The sequence below is a fragment of the Lithobates pipiens genome, unplaced genomic scaffold (genome assembly GCF_037356315.1).
Source record: "Lithobates pipiens isolate NorthernLeopardFrog02 unplaced genomic scaffold, aLitPip1_a1.2 Scaffold_18, whole genome shotgun sequence".
NCBI classification, from domain to species: Eukaryota; Metazoa; Chordata; class Amphibia; order Anura; family Ranidae; genus Lithobates; species Lithobates pipiens.
This window is the reverse complement of record NW_027507758.1, coordinates 33,056,511-33,066,705: the sequence shown is the minus strand read 5'-3', so window position 1 is coordinate 33,066,705 and position 10,195 is coordinate 33,056,511. Positions and strand designations below refer to the sequence as shown.

General features: G+C 41.6%; 1 long non-coding RNA gene across 1 annotated transcript; it reads right to left on the bottom strand.

Moving 5' to 3' along the window:
- Positions 1 to 734: 734 nt before the first annotated feature.
- On the bottom strand, positions 735 to 2,478 carry LOC143990038 (uncharacterized). Its single transcript, XR_013277120.1, has 4 exons — positions 1,767 to 2,478; positions 1,511 to 1,610; positions 1,291 to 1,399; positions 735 to 1,093 (listed from the first exon to the last, which is right to left on the bottom strand). It is a non-coding gene; the product is annotated as an uncharacterized LOC143990038 (long non-coding RNA).
- Between the last annotated feature and the right edge of the window lie 7,717 nt (positions 2,479 to 10,195).

Below are 10,195 nucleotides of genomic sequence, written 5' to 3'. Positions count from 1 at the left end.
CTCTCTCAGCAAGCCGCTAAGAGCCTAACCAGGATGCTCCCTCCTCTTCTCCAGTGAAGGAGGGCAGAGCGCGGGACAGCAGAGAGCTGCTGACTGTTGGTCAGCAGCTCTCTGCTTGGTGAGCTGTGACAACTGAGCGATCGGCAGAGCACTATCTCTCCATTTTCAGTGTAGAGGAGCTGTAATACAACACTAATACTATTAATAGTGTACACTACACATTATTACAAGTATAAACACATATATATATTACAAGTATAAACACATAGATGAGAAGACAGGCAGAACAATTAATACAATTAACAATGAGAGACACATACTTAAAGGAGTTTCAAAGGCATAAGGTTTTTTATCCTAATGCATTTTATACATGAAGATAAAAATCCTTCTGTATTTGGAACCCCCCCCCCCCCAATTACTTACCCAAGCCGTCTCTCCCCAGCGATGTCTGGGACACTCCTCCATATTGGCTGAGACACAGCAGCGGCGCCATTGGCTCCTGCGGCTGTCAGTCAGCCAATCAGGGGGGAGAGGGTGTGGGGCCGAGTCGTGTCTCCGTGACTGAATGGACAAATGGAGCTCTTTCATACCTTGCTTGGGTTCCCTCATAGATAGCTGATGGCAGTGAGGCCACTCAATAGGAGGGATGGGCCTGGAGCAGCAAAGAGGGACCTGAAAAGAGGTTGTTTATGGCTGCTTACTGGAACTATAAATGCACAGTCAAGTATAACATGTTTGTTATTTTTTATATATTTATTAAACACAGTTTTTACAATCACTTTATCAAACAGACTATAGCAGGAGACCAACGGTAACTGGTGGTTTGCTGATTATATTAACATCTTTAACAGTCTCATAAAGTAGAATAAATTTATCTTCATAGATTTCGTAAGGGATATAGATGACAAATATACTAGTAATCCAAACCACGCTCAAAGTGTCCATTAAGTATTTTTCACCATAAATTTTTTCCGGTCATCCTGTGCCTCTAATAGACACATGGTTACTTGCACATAAGAGGGGCCTGAGGAGCTGAACAAGGAGTTTTCTGATGTCTCTAAGGTAAGCTGTGTTCCTCGAGCTGATGTTGCACCTATTAAAACAAATAAAAACATGTTACATTACAGTACAATATGTTAATGTCAGGCATTGTGGATTTTAACATTTATCATTCTTGGAATGATTTCATAATAAACATGTTTGCTGGTCCATGATTGAAGCTGTATTGATTTTGAGTATTAATATAATTTTGCTTGACAAAGCTTTCTTCCAGGGTGTAACCTAACTGACCTTATGTACTGTACTGGAGTAGATCACAAGCTATTTCAAGACGTGCATCCATCACTGCTTCAGCAGAGGTCCTGACTGCATTGATGGTCTTCAGGAACTCCTTTGCAAACTGTAAAATAACATGTAACATTTGTAACAGCAAATAACATTTTTAGAATAGACTGAAATACTGAAAAGACAGCCAAAAAAATAAAAATCAATTAAAATAAAACAAATGTACCATTAAGATTAAGACACCACTGCTACTGGAATCCTGCTGATTGCTGTGCTCCATTACCCAGGTATACCAGTTGGCTCCTTGGTCTTCAGGCTTGTTCAACCTAAAGAAGAGACTGTTTAGGATTATATATATATATATATATATATATATATATATATATATATAAGAAATAAAATAAAAATTCAAACAATTACAAACGTAATTTGAAAATAATAAACTTATGTTATGTCCACTTTTTGCAAATAGGCACACTTACCTCCAGTTGTCATGCAACATTGAATGGTAGGAAAGTTTGTTTCCCAACTGGTCCATCACAATAAGGACCTTCTTCGACTTCATAATAATCTAAAAAATATTTGGTGAGAATGACAAAAATTTCAGTACGATATAGAGCAGATACACTCTGTGTCGTCATAGGTTATTGAGCAATATCTGCAGACATAACAAATATAAATAAAATATAATAGTGCATGATAACATTATTATGTTAAAGTGGTTGTAAAGGTTCAGTTATTTGTTTTCTAAAATAACAAACATTTCATACTTATCTCCACTGTGCAGTTCATTTTGCAGTGGCCCCAAACATCCTCTTCTGGGTTCCCATTGGAGCTCCAGTGCCTCCACCCCGCATTACATAACCCCCTCTGGGAAGCTCTCTCCTGAGGGGGGTTACCTTGCGGGCGCGCTCCTATGTCATACATTCGCCGTCCATAGACGCTGAGTGTATGACTCGGCCTCGGCACCTGCATCATTGGATTTGATTGACAGCATAGGGAAACAATGGCTGTGCTGCTATCAATCTAGCCACTCAATGCCAAGAAGCCGTGGAGAAGAGGACACAGTGGACGCGCCGAGCAGGTGAACTGGCTCAGGTAAGTAAAAAGACGGGGGGCCCGTGATTGCCCAGAGTTCTTTGACCTTAATGCATAGGATGCATTAAGGTAAAAAAACACAAACATTGACAACACCTTGAAGATTGGCAAATTAACTTATTTCACAAAAAACTTACCACTAAAATCCAGTGTTTATTAGACATGTGCAGAGTAAAATATTTCGTTTCGGAATTTCGTTTTCGTCTGAAAACTTAATTTATTTAGTTACTCCCGAAATTCGTTTTTATTTATTTCGTTTTTCGTTCAAAAATTGCATTCGTCCGAAAATCCACATGAATTACGGTCGAATCTGTCTTGGAAGGCTTATGGTGTCTGTCGAATGTATAAAGAAGATTCGACGGAGCTAGTATATAGCATACTTTAGAACCCTATTAAAGTCTATGGGACTCCAACGTTCAAAATCTAAAGTGCTAATTTTAAAGGCTAATTTGCAAGTTACTGTCCTAAAAAGTGTTTGGGGACCCGGGTCCTGCCCCAGGGGACATGTATCAATGCAAAAAAAAGTTTTAAAAACGGCCGTTTTTTCGGGAGCAGTGATTTTAATAATGATTAAAGTGAAACAATAAAAGTGTAATATTCCTTTAAATTTCGTAGGGGGGGGTTGTCTATAGTATGCCTGTGAAGGGGCGCATGTTTCCCGTGCTTAGAATTGTCCCTGCACAAAGTGTCATTTATGCAGGAAAAAAAGTCCTTTAAAATCACTCGCAGCTATAATGAATTGTCGGCTCCCGTAATACAGAGAACACTCATTGAAAGTCATTGATAAAAAAATAAATAAATAAATAAATAAAAAAAAAAGCGTGGGGGTCCCCCAAATTCAATTACCAGGCCCTTCAGGTCTGGTATGGATATTAAGGAGAACCCTGCCTCAAATTTAAGAAAAAATTTGACGTGGGGTTCCCCCTAAATATCCATAACCAGACCCTTCAGGTCTGGTATGGATATTAAGGGGAACCCCGCGTCAAATTAAAAAAAAAATTGACGTGGGGTTCCCCCTAAAAATCCATACCAGACCCTTTATCCGAGCACGCAACCTGGCAGGCCGCAGGAAAAGAGGGGGGGCGAGAGAGCGGCCCCCCCTCCCTCCTGAACCGTACCAGGCCACATGCCCTCAACATTGGGAGGATGCTTTGGGGGTCCGGGACCCCTCAAAGCACCTTGTCCCCATGTTGATGAGGACAAGGGCCTCATCCCCACAACCCTGGCCGGTGGTTGTGGAGGTCTGCGGGCGGGGGGCTTATCAGAATCTGGAAGCCCCCTTTAACAAGGGGACCCCCAGATCCCGGCCCCCCCCCTGTTTGAAATGGTAAGGGGGTACAAAAGTACCCCTACCATTTCACAAAGAAAGTGTAAAAAATGGTTAAATAAAACAAACACACTTTTTAAAAATTCCTTTATTAAAAATAAAAAAAAGATTCCAGCGGCGGTAATCCACTCTTGCTATCCAGCGACGGACGGTCAGCTCTCCATCGATGTCTAATGTCATCCAGCGCAGCGCAGCATCCTTCTTCTGTCTCCTCCACGGAGACACTGGAGGCATTCCGGCGCTGACGTTTCTTATATACGGAGGGCGGGGCCACCCGTCACCTGACCCCGCCCCCCTCTGACGCAAGGGGAAACCCGGGGTTCCCCGTGACGTATGGGTGACCCCGCCCCCCTCTGATGTAACGGAAACCTGCCTGTGTTACATCAGAGGGGTGCGGGTCACCCCTACGTCACAGGGAACCCCGGGTTTCCCCTTGCGTCAGAGGGGGGCGGGGTCAGGTGACGGGTGGCCCCGCCCTCCGTATATAAGAAACGTCAGCGCCGGAATGCCTCCAGTGTCTCCGTGGAGGAGACAGAAGAAGGATGCTGCGCTGCGCTGGATGACATTAGACATCGATGGAGAGCTGACCGTCCGTCGCTGGATAGCAAGAGTGGATTACCGCCGCTGGAATCTTTTTTTTATTTTTAATAAAGGAATTTTTCAAAAGTGTGTTTGTTTTATTTAACCATTTTTTACACTTTCTTTGTGAAATGGTAGGGGTACTTTTGTACCCCCTTACCATTTCAAACAGGGGGGGGGCCGGGATCTGGGGGTCCCCTTGTTAAAGGGGGCTTCCAGATTCTGATAAGCCCCCCGCCCGCAGACCTCCACAACCACCGGCCAGGGTTGTGGGGATGAGGCCCTTGTCCTCATCAACATGGGGACAAGGTGCTTTGAGGGGTCACGGACCCCCAAAGCATCCTCCCAATGTTGAGGGCATGTAGCCTGGTACGGTTCAGGAGGGAGGGGGGGCCGCTCTCTCGTCCCCCCCTCTTTTCCTGCGGCCTGCCAGGTTGCGTGCTCGGATAAAGGGTCTGGTATGGATTTTTAGGGGGAACCCCATGTCAAATTTTTTTTAAATTTGATGCGGGGTTCCCCTTAATATCCATACCAGACCTGAAGGGTCTGGTTATGGATATTTAGGGGGAACCCCACGTCAAATTTTTTCTTAAATTTGAGGCAGGGTTCCCCTTAATATCCATACCAGACCTGAAGGGCCTGGAAATTGAATTTGGGGGACCCCCACGCTTTTTTTTTTATTTATTTATTTATTTTTTTATCAATGACTTTCAATGAGTGTTCTCTGTATTACGGGAGCCGACAATTCATAATAGCTGCGAGTGATTTTAAAGGACTTTTTTTCCTGCATAAATGACACTTTGTGCAGGGACAATTCTAAGCACGGGAAACATGCGCCCCTTCACAGGCATACTATAGACAACCCCCCCCTACGAAATTTAAAGGAATATTACACTTTTATTGTTTCACTTTAATCATTATTAAAATCACTGCTCCCGAAAAAACGGCCGTTTTTAAAACTTTTTTTTGCATTGATACATGTCCCCTGGGGCAGGACCCGGGTCCCCAAACACTTTTTAGGACAGTAACTTGCAGAATCTTTTCTCTCTGTCAAATCTTTTTTCTCTGTCGAATATTTTCTCTATATAATCTTGGACTAATAGAGGTAAGGTTAGGCACATTCGACCACAGGTTCTATAGACACAGATTGTTGTCAGAGTCATGTCGAATCTCCTATTCTATATCGAACTGTTGTAACAATGAAAACGAAAATAAAGCATTTATTTATGTCGGATTTTTCGTTTTTCGGATTTTGTGCTTTCGTTATCGTTTGTCAAAACGAAAACGAAAATAGCTGAAATTCGGACGAAAATGCATTCGGACGAAAACGAATGCACATGTCTAGTGTTTATTGATATTAATAGGACATAGAGATAGTTCTTCTGTAGGGAACGTCATCTGAAAGGAAGTATATACCCAGTTAGATAGATAGATTAGATAGGATAGATAGATAGATAGATAGATAGATAGATAGATAGATAGATAGATAGATAGATAGATAGATAGATAATTTTTTCCTCAAGTATAGCTGTAATTGTGACCAACCTTTCCAAGCCGACTGGTTTGTCCAGTATACATTGCCGTCGCAATCACTGCAGACATTAAGTGAACAGGTTCCTGTGAAAAAAAAAAAAATTCAAAATTAGCAAAAAATGCAGAAAAACAATGAAAAATACATAAGACAAGCATACCACAAAAATGGTGAAGTTTTGGTTTTGATACATTTTCAAATTGAGTGTCGTATCTTACCTCATCCACCAACCAGTTTCTCTCACGCAGTGTTTGAAATGAATAGACATACAGCTTGTATGGTCCCACTTCTGCTTCCATCGAGTCAAGATTCTCTGCAGCCCAAATGTTTTTAACTGAGGGGAAAAAAAAAAGCAAAATTGTAAATTACATGTCTTTTATTGTACGCTTGGGAGCCAAAGCCAATACAAGTAGAGTATTACCTAATCTGTAAAAGCATGTTACTTTTGTTATGTGATTTTTATTTTTTATTACTATTAAATTAGTCTGTGTATATATGTAGATGGATGTGGTCAGGAAGTGGCGCTGTGAAGAGTATTTGCATAGGACGGCTAAAGTTGGCCCTGTGTACAATGTTTTATTGAAATATTGTTTACAATAGGAGTTAATCTTGATTACAGCTCAATTATACACACACACACACTAGTATGTCTGAATCCAAATCACTTATGTGCATAGGCATTTCTGATAAGGCTTTTACTCAACCTATAGATTGACTTTGGTATAATATCAACCTTGTAAGGTTAATTAAACAAGAACTAGATAGAACAGAATGCCAAACAGTGGCAAGTTCAAAATAAAAACGCCAGAATGGCAAACAGAGTGAGAAGGCCAGGCCAACCAACAGGGCATGGCCAAACAAATGACCAACGGGGTCAAAGTAGTAATGAATAACCCATTAACTGCTACCTCTGTCTTCTGCTATCTCAGGGATGAAAGATGATGAAGTCTTTAAAAACCAAAATTAATGTTAATCAATTAACTTTATTATAATTTTTGGATGTATATACTACTTAAAATGAAAACTAGTCATAGAAAATAGAACTAGGCACTCTACAGTGCCTTGCGAAAGTATTCGGCCCCCTTGAACTTTTCAACCTTTTGCCACATTTCAGGCTTCAAACATAAAGATATAACATTTTAATTTTTTGTGAAGAATCACCAACAAGTGGGACACAATTGTGAAGTGGAACGAAATCTATTGGATATTTTAAACTTTTTTTAGCAAATAAAAAACTGAAAAGTGGTGCGTGCAAAATTATTGGGCCCCCTTGCGTTAATACTTTGTAGAGCCACCTTTTGCTGCGATTACAGCTGCAAGTCGCTTGGGGTATGTCTCTATCAGTTTTGCACATCGAGAGACTGAAATTCTTGCCCATTCTTCCTTGCAAAACAGCTCGAGCTCAGTGAGGTTGGATGGAGAGCGTTTGTGAAAAGCAGTTTTCAGCTCTTTCCACAGATTCTCGATTGGATTCAGGTCTGGACTTTAACTTGGCCATTCTAACACCTGGATACGTTTATTTGTGAACCATTCCTTTGTAGATTTTGCTGTATGTTTGGGATCATTGTCTTGTTGGAAGATAAATCTCCGTCCCAGTTTCAGGTCTTTTGCAGACTCCAACAGGTTTTCATCCAGAATGGTCCTGTATTTGGCTGCATCCATCTTCCCCTCAATTTTAACCATCTTCCCTGTCCCTGCTGAAGAAAAGCAGGCCCAAACCATGATGCTGCCACCACCATGTTTGACAGTGGGGATGGTGTGTTGAGGGTGATGAGCTGTGTTGCTTTTACGCCAAACATATCGTTTTGCATTGTGGGCAAAAAGTTAGATTTTGGTTTCATCTGACCAGAGCACCTTCTTCCACATGTTTGGTGTGTCTCCCAGGTGGCTTGTGGCAAACTTTAGACAAGACTTTTTATTTTACAATCAGGCGAGATCTACATAGACACTCACTAAACAATTATATTACTATAAAATATTTAACTTTAGAAAGAAAAAAAATTAAAACTCACTGGAAGGTCAACTGGAACCTCTGCTGGGAAGACTGCCTCCCTCCCGTACATCAAAAGGAACGGTGAACGCTTGGTCGTTGTTTGGGCCTTTGACCTTAGAGCAAATAAGATTGCTTCCAAGTAAACATCCCAATTCGTTTGTTGTTCATTCACCAATTTAGCAATTGCTCTATAATAAAACAAATGATATAACAAGATAAACACATTAACACCACACTCTCATTAAAGTGGCTGTAAACCCTTACAAACACATTTGACCTACAGGTAAGCCTAGATTAAGGCTTACCTGTAGGTCCAAGAAATATTTCCTAAATCGTTTGCCGAAAGACATGTGCCGTAGACAGCGGTGAGCAGGCGCTCTGAGCGCAGCACCGTCAACGGCGAATATGCCACGCATGGCGGCTCCCGTGCACATGCGCGGGAGTGACGTCATTGCGGCTTTGCCGAATGACAGATACGGAGCGCCGAGACCCACCAAGAAGATGGACGCGCCGGACTACAGGGGACAGCGGTGACTTCGCTGGCTCCTGTGTCAGGTAAGTGACACATAATGGACTACTATGCGATGCATAGTAGTCCATTATGCTTTACCTTTGCAGGGAATCAAAGAGGAAGTAAACTCATCAGGGTTTACTTCCTCTTTAATAATGTATAATTGATAGTTCAAAGCATGTAATAATAGAGACAAAAGTGGAAAGCAAGAAGAACATTACATAACCACTTCCATACCAGCGTGTAATAAACGGAACCCTTCAGCCTGGTGATTGGGCTGAGGTGTCTCTCTCGGGACACAGTCCATGTCTTAACAGGATAAGTAGCCAATGAAAATGCCTCTTTAACACGTGCCTAGCTGTGTCCAATCACAGCTGGTTACATATCAAAACAGGAGTAACTCACCATTAATGGGTTCTCCTCCTAATATACTGATGCATTGTGAGGAGAAGATTGCAGTAACAGAGAGTTGCTGCTTGCTGTAGTCAAATACAATCCCCACATAGCCAAAATAAAGACTGTCTATATGACCATCAAAGTACGTGTCTTCAGCTCATCAGAGTACCAGTGTTGATTAAATACCACGAAAAGAAAGCTTAATTATTGTGAAAAATAATTATAATTTACAAGTCATTTAGGTAGTGTTGCATGACTGAGTAATTGTAATTGAAAGAGGAAGTATAGGCAATAAACTAAAAAAATAAAAAACACACCCTGTAAGGCAAAGGCATAATGAGCTAGTATGCATACTAGCTCATTATGAATAACTTACCTGAGAACAAACCCCCCGAAGCGGTCCTCCGTCTTCCTCTTCCCCGCTGCCATGGATCCCGGAGCAACTTCCGGGTCTCGCTGCTCCGGCGCTGTGATTTGCCGGAGCTGCGATGACGTCACTCCCGTGCATGTGCACGAGAGCTGACACTCGCGGCATTTTGCTGTGGCTTGCCCAGTGCGCTGTAGACAGCGGTGGCTATCTTCAGGTAAATATCTCCTAAACCGCATAGGTTTAGGAGATATTTCTGGGACCTACAGGTAAGCCTTAATCTAGGCTTACCTGTAGGTCAAAGTGGTTTGTAAGGGTTTACAACCACTTTAAAGTATCAAGAGGACTGAAAGATGAAAAGTGGTCTGGGCAATAAGGGAGTGAAGTGCCCTATATTGGAGAAACCTGTGGAAGAATATTTGAATACAATTCGGAAGATAAAGAAGACTTAAACTTACCGCTTGATGTTGTGATTGGTCTTCTCATCCAGACCATTTGTTTGCGGATGATACGCCGCTGTCACGCTCCTTTCGATACTCAGCATGCTGCACATCCAATCGTTGAGCTTTTAAAAAGAAGAAAAAATAGGAATATAAATTTTAATAAACCACCCAATGACAAAGTCATGTTAGAAAAATGGTAAATGGAAATTACACATACTTGGTTCACAAATTCTTTGCCCTGGTCAGAAAGTATGCGCTTCGGACAACCATGACGGTAGATCATAGCACATAAATGGCGTCCCACCTCTGCTACGGTCTTTGTCTTCATTGGAAATGCCTCCACCCACTTTGAAAAGTAATCGGTGGCCGTCAAAATTTATTGAAAGCCATCCTCTGTTTTTGGCAAAGGGCCTGTTAGGTCAATACCAATCAGCGCCCAAACAGAAGACACCTAATGTGATGATGAACAAAAAACATAATTCATTTTTAATATACTAATGTAATCATATTTGTTAGATTAGACTGTAATAGTTAATTACCTTAATACATTGTAACGGCTGAGGTGCTGCTAATGGCTTTCCAACCTTCTGGCACTTCTCGCATTCCTCGATCTGTAGGTAAACATATGTTAACCTATGTACCATTTTCATAAAAAATGTAAGACAT